This window comes from Schistocerca gregaria, chromosome 1, assembly GCF_023897955.1.
Source record: "Schistocerca gregaria isolate iqSchGreg1 chromosome 1, iqSchGreg1.2, whole genome shotgun sequence".
Classification (NCBI taxonomy): Eukaryota; Metazoa; Arthropoda; class Insecta; order Orthoptera; family Acrididae; genus Schistocerca; species Schistocerca gregaria.
In genome coordinates this window covers 378,839,089-378,864,203 of record NC_064920.1, presented here as the reverse complement: position 1 = coordinate 378,864,203, position 25,115 = coordinate 378,839,089, and the positions used below count along the sequence as shown (strand labels likewise).

Sequence of the window (25,115 nt, the reverse complement as noted above, 5' to 3'; positions counted from 1 at the left end):
GCAACAGAAAAGAGGATATGTGGGTAGAGAACAAAAATGGAGGTTGAGGCCAAGAGGGTTATAGAAACGTAGGATACATTGCGAGGAGAGAATCCACCAGAGCAATTTAGAAAAGTTGGTGCAGGTAGGACGAATCCAGGACAGAAGGATCTGAATGACATTCTCCGTTAAGTGTTTCGACTACCTCTCATTGTGGCCTGAAATGAGGAATGTCCTACCCACTATCCTTCCCACCCCTCCCACACTGGTATTCCGCCACCCGCCGAACCTACACAATATCCTCATCCGTCCCCGCACATTCCTTGCTCCCAGCACCTTGCCTCATGTCTCATATCCTTGTAATAGACCTGCATGCAAGATCAGTTTCATACGTCCCCTCACTATCAACTAATCCAGTCTGGTCACAAGTATCACCTATCCTATCAAAAGCAGGGCCACCTATGAAACCAGTCATGTGATCTACGAGCTAAACTGCAACCACTGTGCTGTGTTCCATGTGAGCATGACAACCAACAAGCTGTCTTTCTGCATGAATGGCCACTGACAAACTATGACCAAGAGGAACAGTTGGACCACCCAGCAGCTGAGCACATCACCCAACACAATGTTTTTCATTTCAATGACTGCTGCAACACATGTGCCATCTGGATCCTTCCTACCAACATCAGCTTTTCTGACTTGAGCAGGTAGGAGCTCTCTCTGCAATATATTCTTCATTCCCGCAGCCCTCCTGGCCTCAACCTTTGTTAGTCATTGTCCTTCACACACCTATCCCCTTCCCTGTTTCCACTCCAGCACTACACAGCCTTCAATTCAACCAATACAGCCACAGTCTTTCGTTTTCTCTTCTTTTACACTCCACTACCAACCCCCCCCCCCCCTTTCCCTCAGTCTATCCTCCTGACTGCACCTGGCTGTTCTACCCTCTCACTACCTCATTCCAGTATAATCCCACAAGGAGCACCCTTTCCCTGATATCCCTCCCCTTTTCAGCCTCCTCCTTACTCCCACCACCCAGATTGCTTTTCCCATCATGCACACTTGCTCACCATGCGGCCTCAGTGGCATGAGATAGTGTGCATGCATGCATGCCCGTGTGTGTGTGTGTGTGTGTGTGTGTGTGTGTGTGTGTGTGAGAGAGAGAGAGAGAGAGAGAGAGAGTGAGAGAGAGAGAGAGAGAGAAACACTTTCATCAGAGGAAGGCTTTTTGGCTGATAGCTTATTTGGTAAGCAGTCTTTTTGTTGTTCCTGTCCACAACTCAACATTTCCACTATAATATAATAATATTGTTACTATTCTATCCTGGACATATCAATAAATGTTATATATGCTGCCAGCACGCAAACAAGCACCCACGGGCACACATAGGCAAAAGACTGATATGCAGGCAGTCAGGCAGACGGGCCAGAGCCTGTGCGACAGTTCTGCACTACCCGAGACCATGCATATAGCATTGGCCAAGTGGTTAGCAAAGGCAATGCGCAGAATGTGTGTAATTGGGGGACCTGGGTGGCAGCCTATACTAGCTGTTTCTGCCCGCATGCAAACTGAGGGATCACAGCAGTTCCCCTGCCAGTGGTTTAGCTAGGTGGGTGGAGTTCGCAATGGCTACCGGCTCGGTGGCAAGGACAAAATTTGGTGGGTTCTGTACAATGAGTTGTAAACACATATTCTTTTCCATCACTTCATTCCTAACATTTCTGGTGGCAGGCTGGCAACTAGAAAGTGTATGGACTGCACCTGACCCATTTACATGCCTTTGTGGATTTTACAGCTCAAAATTATTTTAACCCAGTGCTTGAGACACCCATGTCAATTATCTCAGAGATGCTGGTTTCTGCATTAGAAACTGATAAGGTGAATGTTAAAGTGCATCAACAAGTTGCTACAAGAAAATGGTACACACTGCAAAATCATGGAACTTTCTGCTGTTTTAAAGCCAAGCAATCTGATTAAAACTTTGAAAAAAACTTCCCATGACTGTAAAAATTTTAGTTGTCAATTATGATGAGATTTCTGAAGGTGGTATCTTTGTAGTAGTTCCATACCTAAGAAGACGTCAGCAAGCTGCCAAAGTTCCAAATGAAGAGTCTCTTTGCTAAACATGTTTAAGATTCTCGCAGTTTGTAGTTTAACATGAATTTTCCAGATCTTTCCAAACTTCATTTTAGAATCAAGATTTTCCTTAAATCTGTCTGTTTTGGTAGCATCACGTGAGACAAGTTTTCCAAAACTCTAATTCATTAACAATTATCTTATGTCCATTATGAGCCAGGTATGATGCTAGTTTGTTAATCAAAACTAGTATAGCTAAAGGTATCAATTTCTATGACTCAGTTTCAAAATCTGCAGCAGGAAAAATTACAAGGAGGAGATTCAAAGCTACATGTTAAAGTCACCAATTACTAATATCTTTGACTATCTGTATAGCTTCCTTAAAAATAAAAAAAACTGTGTTATTTATAATAAAAAAGGTGTTTTAGTAATTTGTTTCCACTTCTAAAAACTGTTTACGAATTTTTTACCATTATACTTTGTTTACTTGCTTCTCCCCAAAAATCATTTGACGTTTTTGTAGAGTCGGTGGGGGTTTGGGGACGACAAGTTACAGCTGCACACCCAGTTCCAAACTACCACTGGAACATGCACTACAGGGCCAGGCTGGAGCAGCCTAATGTAAGTGAATAAAAGTACTGTATTGTTGCTCTTTGAATACCTAGCTTTTTAAACACCTGTCTACATGAGATTTGATACTATTTGCCAGATGATAATCTAACAGCATGCTTCTATGTGATTACTTTGTGTAAAATTACCTCACAATATTATACTAGGTGACATTAATGAATGGAAACTGTCAAAGTAAGCTAATTTACTGATGCTTTCTGTGCCAAAATCAGTAAGAATGGTGAAACAGCTACTAACCCTAGACCTGTACACCAGGGTCACTCTGACCCTTGGGCTTTTTGTTTGCCACTGTGCATGCATTACTGCAAATACACAACCTACTGTCACCAATGTAAATTCAGCACTGGGTGACATCCAGTAGAGGACAGATGTTTGAAGTTGTGAGAGATTACTGTTTAATCAATTTTACAGAAACATTTTTTGAAGGTCACTGTGACCCTGGAGTACACATTGTGTAACAGTTCTGTAGTTGATTGCGAAGTACATTTATGTGAAAATGCCACATAGGAGTGACAATATACAAATGGAGGATGCCTTATGGGAAGCAGTGTTTGAAGAATTAAATTGTGAAAGTGACATACATGATTTTTGTGATGAAAGTGATTCTGAAGTTGATACTCCTACAGCAGTTGTGGATAATGGTAAAGCTGATCTGTCTACAGAAACATCAGACAGCGATGAAGAAAATACAATTGTCCATGGCAAGAATGGTGATTGTTGTTACACAGCTGTCGCTAATAGTTCCAAGTCTGACAGCTGCTGATAACTTGTAGCCCATATTCCAAGAGTGTGGATACAATAAACGAACAGATTTATGAATAACTGAGAACATTTCAAAGTATTCATGTAATATGCGCATCTCATTAAATGACTAGCATCTTCAGCTAATTAAACTGCAAATAAAGTGTTTCGATCCAGAACACTTTCAGGTTTCTTCATTGAAAAGTTTCCACAAGACAGTTTTTACTTAGTTTTGAATTTTGGATTCATTAATACAAATATTACATGACAGGAGTGAAAGAAAATGAGTTTAGTACATGAGAGTCCAATTTCATTATAAAACATTATATTTTACGACAATTTCTCCGGCACTATTTTGAGGGTCAATCTAACCCTGGTGTACACTTTGCATGATAATTTCAGAGGTGTACACTATTTTACAGGTAAAACTAAATAAATCATATTTGTTGGAATTACTACAAGTTCATACCACAAGAGGTTGATCTTTGTGAGATGTAACAAGAAATGTAAAACAACATGAATTCACACTATAGGATAGTAATGGACAATTTTAATGCAAATGTAGAGATTAAGATGGAAAACGTCTCTTCAATAGTGAACAGATTGCGTATCAGAAACAAAACAGGAAACATCTTAGTGGAATTCACAATAAAGAATTGAATGCACATCTTAAACTTTCTGTCAGATAAACCCAGGCATAAAATGGACATGGAAAGGACCAAATAGAATTAAAAATGAGAAGGGTTATACGCTGTCAAACAACACACACATTTTGCATGTTATGTCAATCTTAAATCGCTTTAAGATGTCTAGTACTATGCAAAATAAAACTGGACACTTAGTTAGAAAAAGTAAGTTCATTATGCACAAATTTATCTTCACTTATTCAAAAAACTTTATCAGAGAAGAGGAAGAAGACCACTTAAAGTAACAAATAATATTAAGAGTATGGAGAATGAATTAACACTTACGTATGACACATGACACCAACAAATATTATGCTGGAGGCAGTGAGAGATCTTGTCAGAGCAAAGGGGAAGTAGTAAAACAAAATTTTGAAGAACACATTGTATTCTATGAAGACGGGTATTGAATTAAAAGTAAATGAAGAGAGCATCAACTAAACTAATCAGAAATGTTTTCGAGAATTTGTCAGAAATTATAATGAGAAGGTTACAAGGGAGACAATCAAAAACTGAACTGTAAAGAGAACAAAGCAGATACTTATACTGGGCAAACATTATAACACATCAGAAAATAAGTCAGATGGCTCTGCCAAATGAACTGAAAGACCAAATTATGGGTCTTTGAAGATTTCAATATTCTATGGAGTCAAACAGAGGAAATGAACACTCAGAAAATAGACTGTGCATCCATTCTAGGAGTACTACTGGAAGAAATAGGAAAAGCAATTCAGCATACAGAAGGAAGACAAACCCCTGAGAGTGGTGGGATAAAAGCTTTGGAGGGTGTGGGATGGGGGGTTGAATCAAACATTTACACCATTACCCACATGTTTGCAAATGTGTGTTACCAGATAGTTGGAACAATTCTGTACTTGTTTCATTTAACAAGAAAGAGAGCTGGGAAGAAGTTGGAAACTACAGGTCTATTAGTCTTTTGTCAGCAGTATAAATGATTTTTTTATAAAAATCTTTACCATCTATCTAGAAAAAACTTTAGACTTTAATCAGTAGAAAGAACTAGCTGGCTCAGTAAGGTGGTATAGCACAATGGACCCTCCACAGGTTGTTAGAAAGATAATAGAAATAATCAAAGGTTATCAGCTACTGCTTTTTATGTGATTTACATACTACGAGAAAGTGTTTGATACTGTCACACAGTCTGTTGTGTCGGCTATTGAGAATCAAGAAATCGAATCAACATCCTATATAGTTCTGATGAAAAATGCATATAAAAAAGATCTATTCCATTCCATTCAATTACATCAACATGTGATGGTGGTGATGTTTTGGTTTGAGGAGCAATCAACTGCGCGGTTATCAACACCTGTACAAATTCCCAACCTTTGCTCAGTCCAGACTCGCCACTTTCATAAATGATGATGAAATGATGAGGACACTACAAACACCCAGTCATCTCGAGGCAGGTGAAAATCCCTGACCCCGCCAGGAATTGAACCCGGGACCCCAAGCTCAGGACGCGAGAACGCACCCCGAGACCACGAGCAATTACATCAATAGAGTAAAAGGCTCAGAACTGAGGAATATGTTAGGCAATGGGATTCCATTTCACCAAACTATTATCTGTAGCCTTAGAAGATGTATTCAGATCATTAAAGTGAGATCTGAAGACTAACTGCAGTACAACCAAAATAAATTACAATCAGTATTCTGATATCACGATAATAAAAATCGATGCTGGGATGGAGAAACAGTTGACAAATTTGTAAATTTAGAACAACTGAAAACAACTAGTGGGTGGACTCTTAAATAAATAAATCGGACGGGGAAAATGGCTTGTAATTGAGCTAGGAAAATGTGCACATTATTCAGAAGTAAATTACCAATATGCCTTAGTTGGAGAGTCTACAACCAGTGAATACTATTAGTAATAACTCGTGAAAGTGAAACATGAGTGTTTAATGTCAAAAGAGTTGTTTTTATGGGGCAGCCACAACTGTATAAGTCCATTTTGAAAAAAAAGTTGCTCAGTCCACAATCTTTTATTGGGTGCATTTCTGGTTTCGGGGAGCAGTTACAGTTTCATCATCTAGTGTAAACTGCAACAGTAAAAATATTAAATAAAATCAATCATTTGAGGTCATTCTCAACGCAGTGTCGTCAAGGAAAGAAAGTTCCATGTCAAAGGGGTGAAAGTGACAAATATTTAATAAAACCTGTTCCCCTATGCTGCACAAGCAGGAACACAAACAGGAAAACTATAAATTTTTGCCCCTTTTACTCTTCTGACATGGAACCTTTGGTTCCATGACAACAATGGGGTGAGGATGACCTCAAATGATTAAGTGATTGTATTTAATATTTTTAATTTTGCCGTTTGCACCGGATGATGGAACTGTGATTGTTCTGAACTGGGTCATGTACCCAATAAAATATTGTGGATTAGGCAACTGTCCTGCAGTTTTCTTCATTTTTCAAATGTTAAATGTTAAGTTCAGTAATTGAAAGCAGCCCAACGAACGATGAAAAGATACATGTTGTGCATTACAGGGGTCAGAAAAAACAAAGAAATGGATATGAGAGACAACAGGAATTGGGTATATGATAGTAACCATTACATAACTAAAATAGAGAAGGGCCCAGCAAATTATAACAAGACACAATGATAACAGATAAGCTAAGTAGCTTCTGCTCTGAAATCCTTGGGATATGAAAAAAGCAGAGCAAACTTCGATGCAAAAAGCTGAAAACGATAATGTATGGATGAAGTGGGAGGAGGCCTACATCTAACAGTAATGATAAATGGGTGATGGAGAGAGAGAGAGAGAGAGAGAGAGAGAGAGAGAGAGAGAGAGAGGAGCAGATGGTGCTCGTTTATGTAATTGAGGCGAGCTGTCTGTATGGAATTTCAAATTTACACACTTCACATACTGCACTGCCATGTATTTTGAATATTAAATTTTATATATTCTCTGTCTGTCATGTTCTAATGTTAACAGTGTTATTCTATTTTACCTTACACAGAATTAACTGAAGTGTAAGTAATACAATGTAAATGGACAAATAAAAAAATCTATTCACCAAGCAGCAGTAGGGGAACACACACACAAAAGGATTTAACTTTTACAAACTTTTGAAGCTGGTGGATTCTTCTCCTTCTTCCGGCAGAAGAGTTGAAGGGGAAGGAAGAGGGGTGAACAAAAAGGTCTGGAGAGGTTTAGGAAAGGGGATACAGTTCAGTTCAGAAAAGTCACCCAGAACACTGGGTCAGGGGAGACTTACCAGATGGGATGAGAAGGAAAGACTGACTGTTGGGGACTGCACCATATGAGATTTGAAAACTTGAGAGCTTAAAGGTGGAAGACAGGGTAAAATGCAAGACAGAGATTACTACTAAAACATCATGCATGAGTTGATAAAAGTGAAAAGCTAAGTGCATTGTATGTAACAGAGTAGTAGATGGAACAGCAAAAAATAGACAAGTCGGAAAATGAAAGATGTAGAAAAGTAAAATGAAGTGAAGAAAGGAGTAGTTACTGTGAAGAAATGCTGAGATTAGAGAGATTAACATAAATTACGGCCATGTGGGTGGCAAGAACCAAGGACATGTTGTAGTGTTAGTTCCCACCTGTGGAGTTCTGAGAAACTGGTGTCTGGGGGAAGAATCCAGATGGTGCACATGCTGTCAGGAACTGAGATCATGATTGTCATGTTGTTCATTGTGCTCTGCAAAAGGATATTGTGTGTGTCGTCTATACACCCTCTGCCTATGCCCATCCATCCTGACTGATAACTGGGTGGTAGTTCTGCTGATGGAAAAGGCGAAACAGTGCTTACATAAAAACTGGTATATGACATGTCATTTCACATGTGGCTTTCCCATTGATAGTATATGTTTTGCCAGTTAGGGTGAATGGGCATAGGTAGAAGGTGTATAAAGGCAACACGCAATATCCTGCTGCAGAGCATACTGTAAAACATGATCTCGGTGCATGTTTTACCACACACATCATCTGGATTCTCCCTCTGGCCACCAGTTTCTCAGAATTCCACAGCTAGAAACTAGCACTACACTGTGTCCTTGGTTCTCGCCACCCACCTTGCCTTAATTTACGTTAATTCCTTTCGTCTCACCATGGGTTCACAGTAACTACTCCTTCTTCACTCCATTTTACTTTTCTACATCTTTCATTTTCTGACTTGTCTATTTTTCAGCATCCCGTCTCTTACTTCTGTTACATACAGTACACTTAGCTTTCCACTCTTATCAACTCATGCACGACGTTTTAGTAGTAATCCCTGTCTTGCATATTACTCTATCTTCCATCTTTAAGCTCTCAGGTTTTCAAATATCGTATGGTGCAGTCCCCATCAATCAGTCTTTCCTTCCCATCCTGTCCAGTAAGTCTCCCTTGACACAGGGTTCCAGGTGACTTTCCTAAACTGTACCCCTTTCCCTAAACCTCTCCAGTCCTTTTCCTTCACCCCTCTTCCTTCCCCTTCAACTCTTCTGCTACAAGAAGGAGCCAATGGCTCCGACAGCTTGTAAAAGTTAAATCCTTTTGTGTGTGTGTGTGTGTGTGTGTGTGTGTGTGTGTGTGTGTGTGTGTGTGTGTGTTCCCCACCCCCACTTGGTGAGTCGATTTTTGATCTATCCATTTACATTACATTATCAATAATTGATTATTTTCATTCTAATAAATAATACATCATTCACAGAAAATCAATCTCTACTATTCGTGAAAATTCCATCTTTTAATTCATCTCTAATGGGACTGATTATGATGACTGCTTCGACTGCAAAGTGAACTATTACTGCTTTTTTTTCTGTATTTGGTGTACATGGCAAGAACTGTAGCAGACCCAGTGTTGAGCTCTATAGATCACCAATACTGCTGTTCACAGTAAATTCAAACCTGTTCTAAAAGGCACCAACTAAGACGGAAATGACAATCTGCCGTCTCTGTGATGTCATTATTATAATCCTGGCAATTAGATGCCATCCTCTGTGCCTAAAAGTGGTAGCCTCACAAGTCTGACAACAGTCAGAAGAAGGCCATGACAATCATGACAGAGGCAATCACCAAAAGCTTGAGATTTTATCAAAATTTGAGATGGCAAGTTAATAAAGAATTTTTAGTTACGGACTCCACTGTAAAGGGCTACACAGCCACTGACAATTTGCTTACATGCAAAACCTGACATGATTGGTTTAAGTTTAATTTAGTTTTTTTTTAAATGTTCTATGGATCATATTTGGAAGAGCTCACTTCAATGTGGAACAAGTTACTTGGTTTACGAATCACATACATTGTCTCTTTGAGATCACAACTATGAGTTGATGTTTAAATAAAAAGGTTCTTTTTATCTACAGTAAAAATCTGACAAATGTAGTCCAATGACTTACATTCTATTGACCCAGAAATTCAGCTATGGAGTAGAAAGAGTTGTGAAGCAGAAATGATTTACTTTTGAAAAAATGCCTTATCTGGAAGAGCAGACATCAGTCACTACGGCGGTGGTCAAACGATTTTTTATTTCTTTTAATTTTTCGATCATGTTGTGTATTAAGAATAAATGTAGTGAGAGGCTGTTGTTAGTATACCAAACCTTTTCAACTCATACTTACATGAAGATCAAGGACGAACAACAGATATTATTCTTACAGCAAGTTTCTGTCAAATGAATACTTTGTGTCAATGTCTGGGATTGTCCCAGAAAATTATTCCATATGAAATTCATGGCTCGAAGTGTGCAAAGTACACTAATTTCCCTTAAACTTTCACAACACAACAAAACAAAAGATCATTTGCACACTGGCACCCAAGTGAGAAGAAAACTTCTCTACATAAAATATGATGCACACTATGTACAGCACTGCAGTGAGGAAAGTTAACTGCACACTCTAGATACATAAGATTTTATTGACACTATCCTGTCCAACTATGACAATGAGTGTAGTGGCACAGTTTTGGAACCCTGCAGAAGTGCAGATTGAAAGCATTGGGCTCACATTTGCGAGGATGAAGGTTTGAATCTCCATCCAGCTATCCTGACTTGGATCTTCCATAGTTGCTAAGAAGAATACTTGGATAATTCCATTGCAAAGGCTATGACCAACTTCTCTGCAGAAGCCAATCCATGACTGTACAGGTTTTACATATAAATATCGCTAATGTATCTGACATGTCCAATACTCTTGTGTTAAACGGTCAAAGAATGAATATTGGTATTGCTAGCCCAACATAAATATGAATTATCAGTTACAGTGGCAAATCAAAACATTTTCCTTCTAGAAAATGAGAAATGTGATTCCTGCAGTTGCTACACCATGCCAATCCATGTGTTCATTGTATGATTTATCATTAAGTATCTGGTTAAATCCAGAAGACTATAAAAGGAAACAGACCATCCATTACACATTGAATTCAAATGCTATTCTCATTAAGATGTAGTATGGAATCTGGGGATATGTGAAATTATAACTTTTCATAGCACTTGGGCAACTTATATAGAAGCTTAATACATTCATCTGTAATCTGAATGACTGCTGATGATGCAATAACTTCAGCTGACATTTATTTCTGTGCTATGGGGGAGAGAAACATTTACAATTTTTTCTGCTTGAAAATGAATTACCTCTGCATGCAATCTGTCACATTGACAAGCATTCAATGAATTAATTCACATGAAGGACACATTACAATCGAATTCATCAGCCTTAAATTATCATGAAATTCAGCACAGGAAAAGTGTCTGTTTTAGCCTTGTCTGTCACATAGCAGAGCACTAATGCAAGTGAACAATCGAGGCTACCCAGGAGCTAAATTGAAGAGTATGTGAATATTCGCTCTACCCCAGTTGGTAATTTCAGCTTAAAAATCTGGGGTCCTTTTAGCTATGAAACATATCAACTGCTGAGCAGATGGCACGTAAGTATTCCATTGTGCGACAAATTCCCAGGAAGTTTTAAAATGGAACACACTCCTAATCAAAAGAATTGAAAAATTCCAACTGACATGCACAATAAGGCATAGAAAAAAAAAAGAGTCCATGAAGACAAAAAATAATACCTCTGTTGAGATTACAATCTCCAGTTTCAAGAGAAACTAATAATATGTGACAAGACAGTAGGCTTTCCTGTATGCTATCATTTATAATTTACACCAAGTGATATAACATTGCTTCTCTACATTGTAATATAGAGGTTACAAAGGAGGCAATTCTCATAGACAGATGAATATTTCAACCTATTTGATAGGGGACATTGAAAACTCTTTTGTGTTGCTTCAAAAGACAGTGTAAGTCCACAGACTGTGATGGAAAGTACTTGGAAAAAAACTGATAATTAAAGCTGTACTGCAGAATCTTTCTAGAGCGCTTAGCAGGAAAAAATAACTAGTGTCAAATCGACGCAAGTTGCAAATGATTCTGGTAACCCAATTCATGTTTCTGGGCAAAAAAACTGCACAACAATAAGGAAGCTACGGGAGTCAATGAAACTGATACCACAAACAACATTTGGTAGCATGAGTAAGTGATTCAATTTCCAGACTAACAGAAATGAATCACTTGTAGGAAATACGTCCACGCCATTATAGTGGCCCACTTTTTAATCTATATTTCAACTTCATTATACCCACACATTTATCTTTCACAGTGTTGCAACCTCACTGGTGCACATTATGGTTTAAAATCCACAAGCTTTCAGTTCAGTACATTTCTGTGTGATTTTCTCAAAATTTTCTCCTTTTTACCAATTGGTGGATATTAACTTAATGGGATTATCACACCACTATCCAAACATATATTTGAAAATTTTGTAATTCTTGTTAGGTAAATTACTTTGTGTGTGTGTGTGTGTGTGTGTGTGTGTGTGTGTGTGTGTGTGTGTGTGTGTGTGTGTGTGTGCGTGTGTGTGTGTTGGGTATTGCACAATGGCAAATGCTATTCCTACATACTGAATATTACTTTGTCTTTGCTAAAGTATTATGCCGTTGTAGTACTGCATGTTTCATTGAGTGAAAAATACTGTTAGTGTGTTCCTTGGTTCATTCAACTAAGGAAAGTGTACAGAAAAATATACATATTAAATGTACCTCCTAGAATCTGCACTGGTCATGGGGAGTGGGTTCTGGTCTGGGCTTGGAAGACTTAAGTTCAAAGGTCCACTTATTTTAAATTGTGAAAATCCTGGGCCATACATTGCAGTTCGTCAATGTCCATTGGAGATTAGTTTACAGAGAATTATCCCTAATTTTTACTTGGCAAATAACATGTGTTTACGTGATTTATGTTCCAAGTTAGTTTCATATATAACTTTCATGACAAGTGGTGATGCTGTGGAATGTATCACCAAACAACTGATTGGAAGAACAGTGGAGTTTGTATATATTAATCTGCTGAAATTTGCAACATATAAAAGCATTTGGAGCCATGTTACAGAACACAAGCAATTGTTAATTACCGAGAGAAATTATTAAGCACATGAAATGAGCATTATGTGTGGCTACAACATAACTCTCACTGAATGAGATTTTCACTCTGCAGCAGAGTGAAAATCTCATTCTGGAAACATCCCCGAGGCTGTGGCTAAGCCATGTCTCCGCAATATCCTTTCTTTCAGGAGTGCTAGTTCTGCAGGGTTCGCAGGAGAGCTTCTGTAAAGTTTGGAAGGTAGGAGATGAGATACTGGCAGAAGTAAAGTTGTGAGGACGGGGCTTGAGTCGTGCTTGGGTAGCTCAGTCGGTAGAGAACTTGCCCACAAAAGGCAAAGGTCCCGAGTTCGAGTCTCAGTCCGGCACACAGTTGTAATCTGCCAGAAAGTTTCATAACCTTCACTGTTAGAAAGCATGATAACTTAACACATAAATGTACATATGAAACTGGTGCTTTATACACTGTGTTCATTCTGGTTGGAAATACCTGGGCATTAGTTTACTTTTCTATGGGACAACAAAAGCAACTGGGCACTGGATTGCTGAATAAATCATTTGGCTTAAATATCACAGAAAACTCCTAACCTAACTCCAGAATATGGAAATCCATTCTGACTGCTAGTGCACGACAGAAATAGCCTAACTTAACAATTGAGGATATCCATCAAACACTACTTTCATTCTGTTGAGAAATACCGAACAGCCTACTTATATGACCTTTTGCGTAATTCTAACTTTTAAATTATCACTAAGTTGCATAACTTATTGACCTCTCCTATTAATATTTTACAGGTACCTGCTGCTCTGTTTAAATTCATTGTTTCGATTAATGCTAGTACAGGGACGGAAGAAAAATTAGGTTCAACAGTATGTCGACACATAGGTGATTATAGAAGGAGCACAAGTTCAGATTGTGTCAAGGATTGGGAAGGAAATCAGCCGTGCATTTTCAAAGAAATCATCCCGACAACTGCGTGGAGCAATTTAGGAACTCCCGAAAAACCTAAATTTGGATGGCCAGACCGGAGTTCGAATCGTCGTCCTCTCGAAGCAATGCACTTCTGCGTACTTGCATTCTATACTACGCAGCAGAAGAAAACGCAAATAAAAATGTATCAATTTCACATTTACTTGTTTCCTACCGAAATTGAGATTTTTAAAGTGAACATCACCATACTATTGCACGTTCAACATGTTACATATTCAAAACACGAAAATAAATGTAAGACGAAAAAATGCTTAAATTAGACGGAAAGCAGAACTGGACACGGCTAAAAAACAATTTTAAATACATAATACATATTACTATGGGACGAAACGGTAATGAGGAATGACATTTATTAAACAACATATTAACGGTCTCACTCCGAGAGTATTACCATGCAGTGAACCAGACTCAGAATTTTAACCAGAGATAGGGCTTACCGACAATTACGTCAAACTTCTGAGATCATACCGCCCTCCACAACTGCCACACTGCCATTCGGATATTGAGAACGATTTGTTATCAAACAATAACACAGGTGTTTATAAACAAGACACAATCACTCGTTGCTAAGGTGCATATCTTTGGCACCCCCACTTCAGTATAGTGGTAAGAAGTTATCATTCTGTCTCCGTTTTAAAAGCATGTAGGAATCGCAGTTACGTTTATGGAAATAAGCATTTAGTAGTTTTACATTTTGATTACAATAACTAGAAAGTAAGACAACCTTACATCTAGCAATCTTCACTTGACAGATGTGTAGAGGGGAAAAAACAATTCACTACATTTTTTGTTTGTCTCATTAACCACACCGCAAAAGGAAATTTGGCATACTAGCTTTAGAACCGATGTTACATCAAAAAATGTTTTTCATATAAAAGTTGATACGTAACTCACATTCTTGAAAACTGTATAATGAACCTTTGAAATAATCTGAAACTTTGCGGAATACTCCACCATCACTAATAAATTTTGAAAAATGAAAACTTTTGTTAGAAGATGAATTAAAGGAGCTTTCAATTTACATACATCCACGTGTAATAACGACCGTCCCTAAAATACCATATTTTTGAAAATAAGCTGTACTCAGTGTGTCGTTGGATTATTTTCAACAAACCCAGTTAAAAGATTTAGATATTTATTTCACTTATATTTGTTTTGCGATTACAATTGTAATTTTGCATTTTACATTCATGTTTTTTGTTTTTTAGGGTACTGTTTGAGATACATCTATTTTTTTAATTGAAAATTGTAAATTATTCATTATTATGAAACAAAATGTATACATCAATGTTAATCTGTAAAGAAATTCTAAGACCATAACGCTTTCCACAACAAGCACATAATATAAATAAAATTAGAATTATATTAATACCTTCAGCTGCTAACGGGCGTTGATATGTATCAACGGGGACAGATGAAAATTTGTGCCCTGACTGGGAGTCGAACCCAGGAAATCCTGCTTACACGGCAGACACTCTATCCATGTTTTCTTTTAATCTCATTTTGTTCGTTTTCGTTCGTTATATATCCTCGGGGCGGACGTCACAATACACCCGTTTCAGTTCGTCGTTGATCCATTAACTCAGTTTTTTTTTTTTTACAAAGTCTGTTAACCCTCTGACCGAACACGCTGAGTTACCGTGCCGGCACCCATCTGAGCCACCGAGAGCACAGAGGATAACACGACTGCAGGGACTGTCTTGCGCATGCCCACATTCTGAACTTGTATGTTCACACACTACATTCGTAGTGTCCCACCCCAACACACTCATTACTCGTGGAAGACATTCTTACCAAGTCCTGTAAAAGTTTGGGGAATATGTGTGCATCCGCACAGAAGAAGGTCATGGCCGGTGTAGCCAGAACTATACAGGGTGGTCCATTGATCGTGACCAGGCGAAATATCTCACGAAATAAGCATCAAACGAAAAAACTACAAAGAACAAAACTGGTCTAGCTTGAAGGGGGAAACCAGATGGCGCTATGGTTGGCCCGCTAGATGGCCTTGCCATAGGTCAAACGGATATCAACTGCGTTTTCGTTAAATATGAACTCTCATTTTGTTTTACATATTCGTGTAGTATGTAAATAAATATGAATGTTTTGGTTGGACCACTTTTTTCGCTTTGTAATAGATGGCGCTGTAATAGTTACAAACGTATAAGTACGTGGTATCACGTAACATTCCGCCAGTGCTGCGGTATTTTTAGTCGTGATACATTACCCTTGTTAAAATGGACCATTTACCAATTGCGGAAAAGATCGATAACGTGTTGATGTATGGCTATTGTGGTCAAAGTACCCAACGAGAGTGTGCTATGTATGCTGCTCGGTATCCTGGACGACATCATCCAAGTGTCCGCACCGTTCGCCGGATAGTTACGTTATTTAAGGAAACAGGAAGTGTGCATCCACATGTGCAACGTCAACCACGATCTGCAACAAATGATGATGCCCAAGTAGGTGTTTTAGCTGCTGTCGCGACTAATCCGCACATCAGTAGCAGACAAATTGCGCGAGAATCGGAAATCTCAAAGACGTCGGTGTTGAGAATGTTACATCAACATCGGTTGCACCTGTACCATATTTCTATGCACCAGGAATTGCATGGCGACGACTTTGAACGTCGTGTACAGTTCTGCCATTGGGCACAAGAGAAATTACAGGATGATGACAGATTTTTTTCACGCGTTCTGTTTATCGACGAAGCGTCATTCACCAACAGCGGTAACGTAAACCGACATAAAATGCACTACTGGGCAACGAAAAATCCATGATGGCTGCAAGAAGTGGATCATCAGCAACCCTGGTGGGTTAATGTATGGTGCGGCATTATGGGAGGCAGGACAATTGGCCCCCATTTCATCGATGGCAATCTAAATGGTGCAATGTATCTTGATTTCCTACGTAATGTTCTACCAATGTTACTACAAGATGTTTCACTGCATGACAGAATGACAATGTACTTCGAACATGATGGATGTCTGGCACATAGCTTGTGTGCGGTTGAAGTGGTATTGAATATCATATTTCATGACAGGTGGATTGGTTGTCGAAGCACGTTCACCGGATCTGACGTCCCAGGATTTCTTTCTGTGGGGAAAGTTGAAGGATATTTGCTATCGTGATCTACCGACAACGCCTGACAACATGCATCAGCGCATTGTCAATGCATGTGCGAGCATTACGGAAGGCAAACTACTTACTATTCAGCGGAATGTCCGGAATGTCATTACACGTATTGCCAAATGCATTGAGGTTGACGGACATCATTTTGAGCATTTATTGCATTCATGTGGTATTTACAGGTAATCATGCGCTCTAACAGCATGTGTTCTCAGCAATGTTCAAATGTGTGTAAAATCTTATGGGACTTAACTGCTAAGGTCATCAGTCCCTAAGCTTACACACTACTTAATCTAAATTATCCTAAGGAGGACAAACACATGCACCCATGCCCCAGGGAGGACTTGAACCTCCACCGGGATCAGCCGCACAGGTTCTTAGAAATGATAAGTTAACAAAGGTACATGTATCACATTGGAACAATCGAAAGAAAATGTTCAAATGTACCTACGTTCCGTATTTTAATTTAAAAAACCTACCTGTTACCAACTGTTCATCTAAAATTGTGAGCCATATGTTTGTGACTATTACAGCGCCATCTATCACAAAGCGAAAAAAGTGGTCCAACCAAAACATTCATATTTCTTTACGTACTACATGAATATGTAATAAAAATGGGGGTTCCTGTTTTTAAAAAAATGCAGTTGATATCCATTTGACCAATGGCAGCGCCATCTAGTGGGCCAACCATAGCGCCATCTGGTTTCCCTTTCAAGCTAGACAAGTTTCGTTCTTTGTAGTTTTTTCGTTTGACGCTTATTTCGTGAGATATTTGGCCCGGTCACGATCAATGGACCACTCTGTATACTTACATGGATATGGTGCCTGTTCTTTTGGATATGTCTGAAAGAACAGAGACAGAGAGACCAACAGAGTTAATTTAAAGGAGCAATAAAAATCACACTACAATCACATTTTTTGCCTTTGACAGAGTAGATGTTAACATCATTTCAAAGACAATTAACATCATTGTTGCAGAACTTAGTCTCTTATATAATTAACCTCTGAAGAACTGTCTAAGTGTGATTAATACATGAAACCCTTTTGAGTGCAGTGTATAGGTGCATAAGGAAATGCCCCAACATGCTAAGATAAAAGTTATTACCAATGACAATAAACACTAGTGAGGCCACTGTAAGCACTGCCTCAGGTATGGATGTGTGTAATGTCCTTAGGTAAGTTAGGCTTAGTAGTTCTAAGTTCTAGAGGATTGATGACCTCAGATGTTAAGTCCCATAGCGCTCAGAGCCATTTGAACCATTATTTTTTTTTGTGATACAGTATGTTGTCTGAATAATAATTTTATGAAAATATGAAGTTTGAGAGTTGGTTTTTGTCAAAAACCACGAATGCTTTCTTTTCTTCAATGCATTATACCAATGCTGTCACTGTAGCTGCCTGCATCAGAAGAGAAAGTCCAATTAAGAATTAATATTGTACACATGGTCAAGAATGCGAACTAATTATGGCAGAAGGAGAACCATTTACCCAACTTGTGTAAATCTCAACAGTAAAGCGAATACAGGAATTGACATAAGTTAAAAGTGAAAGACAGTGCATTTGCTTAAAAATCTATAAGGAATCAAAATGATAAAAGTGCGAAAAAATCAATTTGTTTAATTAATTATATTATATATTTTTATTATAAATTTGCACAGCAGGACTGGGTGGACACTTATTGCTTTCTAGTATTTCAGTATTTTAAAAAAAATATGTCTCTTGAAATTATAGCACCAATGTAAACCAATAAAAATTGGCTAAGTGCAGAAAGTCTGACTTTGAAAGATAAATTGTTCAAAACATTCAGATGATTTTATTAGGAATTAATTGTATCAGTGACTGATATATTACCCACTAAAAATAATCAATGTAGAATAATCCTAAAATAGAGATGGTGAAGACACCTTAAAAGATGATGGGATTAAAAGGAAGAATTTTTTTTAAAAAAGTAATTGTTAAAATCTCAAGAGAAAATTGGTCCAAATACCTCAGAAGAGAAATCAAAACAGTACAATGAAGAAACAATCCAAAGGCATGTAATGAAATGAAAATTTCTTGCACATCTCCCATTTGGAATAAAAAGAAATCTCAGTGTGACCCCCCCAAAATTTAATTTAATTCTTTATTCATGATTGACCATTTATAGTAGAATAGATTTAGACAAAAAATATATAATTTTAACAATTTTTACAGAGAATTTCTCGCAATTTAATCCACTTCTTATAGAAATAATTTTAAAAATTAATAGAAATAATTTTTATTTCAAATTGTTCTTCTGTCTTGTAAAACGACCATTTCAGTAACCCCTCATAAATGTTAACTTAGGAAACACCATAGGACAAGAACTGAACAGATAACTGAATACTTATTCAAAAGTTTTAAATATGTTATTTTACAAATGTGCAAGCTTGCAGTCTTTTCCAGTCTGTGTCTAGATATATCAAAGTCCAGTTTGTCATGAAGGTGTATATTCACTCTGCTGTAGAACTCATTTAAAATGGTTTGACACAAAACAATGCTGCATAGATATATAGGTTTACAAAAGTTAATATCTTGAGTTGATGAATAGGGCTTAGTAGTTTCCTTATATTTCATCTTTCTCACTATTTGATTACTTTTTGGAATTTTCAGAATTTCACTAACATAACTAGAAAATACTCATATCAGTATGTCATTAGAAATACAAGTACATACACACATACATACATCTTGTTCCACAGATCATGAATGAATATGACATTTTGTAATGATGTGGAATGTGTCACTTTAACATAAGTTTTCTTAACACAAAAAATTAATTAATTCTTTTTTACAGTTACTATTTCATATCTAAGAATTCATCTGTTGCATAGAACGAGTTGTCATTCAGAAATTCTTTTAATTTGCTTTTAAATGTTGGTTGGCTATCTGTCAGACTTTTAAGACTATTTGTCAAATGACCAAAGATTTTTGTGGCAGCATAATTCACCCCTTTCTGAGCCAAAGTGAGATTTAATCCAGAATAGTGAATATCATCCTTTCTTCTAGTGTTGTAGCTATGCACTTTGCTTTTATTTTTGTATTGGAATGGGTTATTAATGACAAATTTCATAAGTGAATATATGTATTGTGAAGGTACTGTGAATATCCCGAGTTGCTTAAATAAATGTCTGCAAGGTGATCTTGTGTGGGCTCCAGCTATTATTCTGATTACATGCTTTTGTTTAAGAATACTTTCTCTCTTAATGACGAATTGCCCCAAAATATTATGCCATATGAAAACAGTGAATGAAAATAGGCAAAGTAGGCTAATTTACTGATATGTTTATCACCAAAATTTACAATAAACCTAATAGCATAAGTAGCTGAACCTAACCATTTCAACAGATCATCGATGTTGTTTCTTCCAATTCAATTTCTCATCAATGCACACGCCCAGAAATTTTAAGTTTTCTGCCTTAGCAACAGACTTCCGCTCATAGTCTATATTTATCAATGGTTTTATGCCATTTACTGTACAGAATTGCATAAACTGTGTTTCTTCAACATTTATTGAGAGTCCATTTCTAGAGAACCACTTAATAATTTTCTGAAAGACATTATTTGCAGTTTCCTCAGTTAATTCATGCTAGCTGAAAGAGGGCATCTTCCTATACTCATTAGTGGCTGCATCTGCCAGTTTTCACCTGAGGTAGTGCACTCTTTTTGACGTGGAATCATTGTGAAAGCCCAAAAATGTTATTGAATTACTTTATAGAGCTACTTTATAGAGCTTTAGTTAATCACAGTATTAATTCTGGCGTTTTATCAGGATTAAAAAGGAGTTCATTAGAAGAAAACCAGTTCGTTGCTAGCTATAATTTTTCTTGTGTAGCCTGATGCAATTCTATGGTGTCAAACAGAATACTGTGTAGTGACATACCATCTGCATGATGCGCTATTGGATTTGCTCCTATATGATAAGGTAAATGAGTAATTACAGTGGTGAACAGAAATGGAACAAGCAACAGCGCTGCAGAACTCTGATCTGAAGTTCCCTTAATAAAGACCACCTATTTTTACTTAAGACAAAATGACGCCAGTTGCTTAAATATGACATGATTACTGTTAAGATAGATAATGTTTCCCAGTTTTGCAGTTATGTTTTACTATTATCACAAAGTGCAAAGGATATCAAATCCTTATTTTCAAATGCAGTTAACATCTGGTTAACAACTTCAGTGACACCAGTAGTTGTATTTTTACCACATTGGAACCTAAACTATGTGTTGGAGATGAGATCATGCTTTCGAGATAATTACTTAGCTGATTATACATTACAGAGTTCAAAAGTTGGCTTAAAACTATTTGGTTGGTTGGTTTCGGTTAAAACTGGGTTGTTTGGGTCATCAGTTCTGTTGTATTAGGGAAGGATGGGTAAGAAAATTGGCCATGCCCTTTCAAAGGAACCATCCTGGCATTTGCCTTAAGTGATTTAAGGAAATCATGGAAAACCTAAATCAGGGTGACCAGATGTATCTTTGAACTGTCATCCTCCTGAATACGAGTCCAGTGAGCTAACCACTACACCACTTCGCTCGGTATAAAACTGAGACAATAGATAATGCTCAGTAATTTTGGGCAAATGCTTACCCTCTTTTTAAAAAAATTACTATCATTTTAGCAATTCTGAGTGCACCACGGAAAACACCAGATTCTAAACATTTATTAAAAATGAAAGCAAGAGGTAGATAGACATAATGTATTGTTTTCTCATTTACATGATTCAAGAACGAACATCAAGAAGATTAAATGGACATGTACCACTTTGCTTGATTTGGGTTTTCAGCCCACTAACTGAGATTAGGAAGTAATCGTTTACTTCTTCTGCTCTACCACTGTGTCGTGTATGTGGGTTTGGGTGTTGTCTTGATTGATAATGCACTATGCTCCTCTCCTTTGTCTGGAGCATGTCCTGCCTAACGTTCATAACTAAGTTCTTTGACCAGAGTCGGTTTGTTTTTGCAGCTTTTCTTACATTTTAACTAAGCACTGTAATAGTCTCATCTAGCTGAGGCCCTTGTTCATAAAAAAAATGTATGTCTATTGTACAGCTTAAGCATCTCCTCTCTAATGAGGGCTTAACACTGTCTTTTTCTTGTTAAGCTTAGGGCTACTTTTGATTAATGGTGAAGAGGAGTACCATGATTCAATTAGTTTTTCCAAAAAATCATTGATAATTGTTTCATTAGAACCTTTCACAAAGTACCAGATAACATCAGCTAACCAGACAATAAATAAATACATTCACCTTGCAACCTTCTTATCCGTGTAACACCAAAATTACTGTTGATTTGTGTGTCTTATATATACAGTTGTTCACAGCAGACTTCTAGAAATACTGGTTCGCTATTGTCTACAGCTTCAGCAGAAGTCTGACATCATACACAACCTTTGAGAAATTAAATATGTTATTATCCAAGGAGGCATTATTCCATTTAGGCTGTAGTTTGTAAAATGTAAATTCAGAGATTTAAAGACGTTAAAATTTTTTTGTAACATTTTCTCTAGTGTTACCCATTTTGATGTTGAAATCACCACAAATGATGATGTTTGTTTCAGATTTTAACATCTTTCTTAAAAGTAGCTCAAATCTTTCGAAGAATTTACTTACAGCTGTAATTGAGATTGTCTCCATTTTTGCAGAAACCTACCCCAGATATCTGCAGTATGCAAAAAAGGTAATTTGTATAATTTGCTGTCTCATTCAACATGAATCATGCAGGAAACATTTCAGGAGACTTGGCGTTTTGACTTTATTATCTGTCCACATTTACAGTATCATATTATTTATTAAGAGACACCTATTATGGGGGGGAAGAAAGCAAGATAATAAATAGAGCAGTAGATACACAAACATTAAGTTTAAAAATAGTGCATCAAAATTTGAAAATGCAGCTAACAAATCAGAAGAATTAGAACTGCTGCTGATATACCCATTACTTCCTTAACGACAGGCAGTGGTTTTAAAGGAGAGCGAATTAAAGGTTTTCAGTCTGATAGGATAAAAAAATTTATGATAATACTGCAAACTGAACAAAAAAGTGGAGGAGTAGCAAGACATGTAGACAGCAAAGTAGGGAACTGTTCTCAACAAAAGACCTAAAATTGCACAGATTTGCACTTTGAACCAGCAACAGTATATACAAAGTTGATGGGGAAAATGCATTGTAGCAGAAATACACTCCTGGAAATTGAAATAAGAACACCGTGAATTCATTGTCCCAGGAAGGGGAAACTTTATTGACACATTCCTGGGGTCAGATACATCACATGATCACACTGACAGAACCACAGGCACATAGACACAGGCAACAGAGCATGCACAATGTCGGCACTAGTACAGTGTGTGTATATTCACCTTTCGCAGCAATGCGGGCTGCTATTCTCCCATGGAGACGATCGTAGAGATGCTGGATGTAGTCCTGTGGAACGGCTTGCCATGCCATTTCCACCTGGCGCCTCAGTTGGACCAGCGTTCGTGCTGGACGTGCAGACCGCGTTAGACGACGCTTCATCCAGTCCCAAACATGCTCAATGGGGGACAGATCCGGAGATCTTGCTGGCCAGGGTAGTTGACTTACACCTTCTAGAGCACGTTGGGTGGCACGGGATACATGCGGACGTGCATTGTCCTGTTGGAACAGCAAGTTCCCTTGCCGGTCTAGGAATGGTAGAACGATGGGTTCGATGACGGTTTGGATGTACCGTGCATTATTCAGTGTCCCCTCGACGATCACCAGAGGTGTACGGCCAGTGTAGGAGATTGCTCCCCACACCATGATGCCGGGTGTTGGCCCTGTGTGCCTCGGTCGTATGCAGTCCTGATTGTGGCGCTCACCTGCACGGCGCCAAACACGCATACGACCATCATTGGCACCAAGGCAGAAGCGACTCTCATCAGTGAAGACGACACGTCTCCATTCGTCCCTCCATTCACGCCTGTCGCGACACCACTGGAGGCGGGCTGCACAATGTTGGGGCGTGAGCGGAAGACGGCCTAACGGTGTACGGGACCGTAGCCCAGCTTCATGGAGACGGTTGCGAATGGTCCTCGCCGATACCCCAGGAGCAACAGTGTCTCTAATTTGCTGGGAAGTGGCGGTGCGGTCCCCTACGGCACTGCGTAGGATCCTACGGTCTTGGCGTGCATCCGTGCGTCGCTGCAGTCCGGTCCCAGGTCGACGGGCACGTGCACCTTCCGTCGACCACTGGCGACAACATCGATGTACTGTGGAGACCTCACGCCCCACGTGTTGAGCAATTCGGCGGTACGTCCACCCGGCCTCCCACATGCCCACTATACGCCCTCGCTCAAAGTCCGTCAACTGCACATACGGTTCACGTCCACGCTGTCGCGGCATGCTATCAGTGTTAAAGACTGCGATGGAGCTCCGTATGACACGGCAAACTGGCTGACACTGACGGCGGCGGTGCACAAATGCTGTGCAGCTAGCGCCATTTGACGGCCAACACCGCGGTTCCTGGTGTGTCCGCTGTGCCGTGCATGTGATCATTGCTTGTACAGCCCTCTCGCAGTGTCCGGAGCAAGTATGGTGGGTCTGACACACCGGTGTCAATGTGTTCTTTTTTCCATTTCCAGGAGTGTATATCAATCACATTTCTGAAGCATGAAAACTTTTTATTGGAAATTTATATGCTACTATGCAAAGTCTTGAATAAAAACATTTTTTTAGTAATATCAGGTGACATAAATGTAGACATACTGAAACAGAATGGCAACAAAAAAGTTTTCATGACATTATGAGCACTTACAATCACCAGTTTCATGTAAATAATTCATCAAGGTACACAAACATCAAGCACATTAATAGGCCATGTTCCCTCATGTATACATGCATACAAACAATAGCAAATATTGTTATTGCAGAGCATTTTGCACAAGCAATTGAACTGTGAGGCCACATGAAAACTAAGGACAACATGATGCCTGAATTTAGGCAAGTAAACTCCTATGAACCATGGACCTTGCCATTTGTATGGAGGCTTCCGTGCTTCAGCGATACAGATAGACGTACCATAGGCGCAACCACATCACAGGAGCATCTGTTGTGAGGCCAGACAAACGTGTGGTGCCTGAAGAGGGGCAGCAGACTTTTCAGTAGTTACAGAGGCAGCAGCCTGGGGGCTAGTAGAAATCCTTGGGTAACAGAAGAAATATTGAATTCAACTGACAAAAGGAGAAAATATAAAAATGCATTAAATGAAGCAGGCCGAAACGAATAAAACAAGTCTCAAAAATTAGATCGACAGGAAGTGCAAACTGGCTAAGCAGGGATAGCTGGAGGACAAGTGTGAGGATATAGAGGTGTATCTCACTATGGGTGAGATAGATACTGCGTACAGGAAAATCAAAGAGACCTTTGAAGAAAAGAGAACCACTTGTATGAATATCAAGAGCTCAGCTGGAAACCCAGTTCTAAGCAAACAAGGGAAAGCAGAAAGGTGGAATG

At 38.5% G+C, this 25,115-nt stretch overlaps 1 protein-coding gene across 2 annotated transcripts in view; it reads right to left on the bottom strand.

Moving 5' to 3' along the window:
* The window catches only part of LOC126348037 (uncharacterized), a 226,569-nt gene extending 212,509 nt beyond the window's left edge, over positions 1 to 14,060 (bottom strand). Inside the window, exon 1 of one of the 2 annotated variants that reach the window (XM_050002322.1) lies at positions 13,935 to 14,060. The gene's annotated coding sequence lies outside the window, so the exon portion shown is untranslated. The remainder of the gene's footprint in view (positions 1 to 13,934) is intronic. The other variant, XM_050002321.1, reaches the window with a different exon arrangement.
* Between the last annotated feature and the right edge of the window lie 11,055 nt (positions 14,061 to 25,115).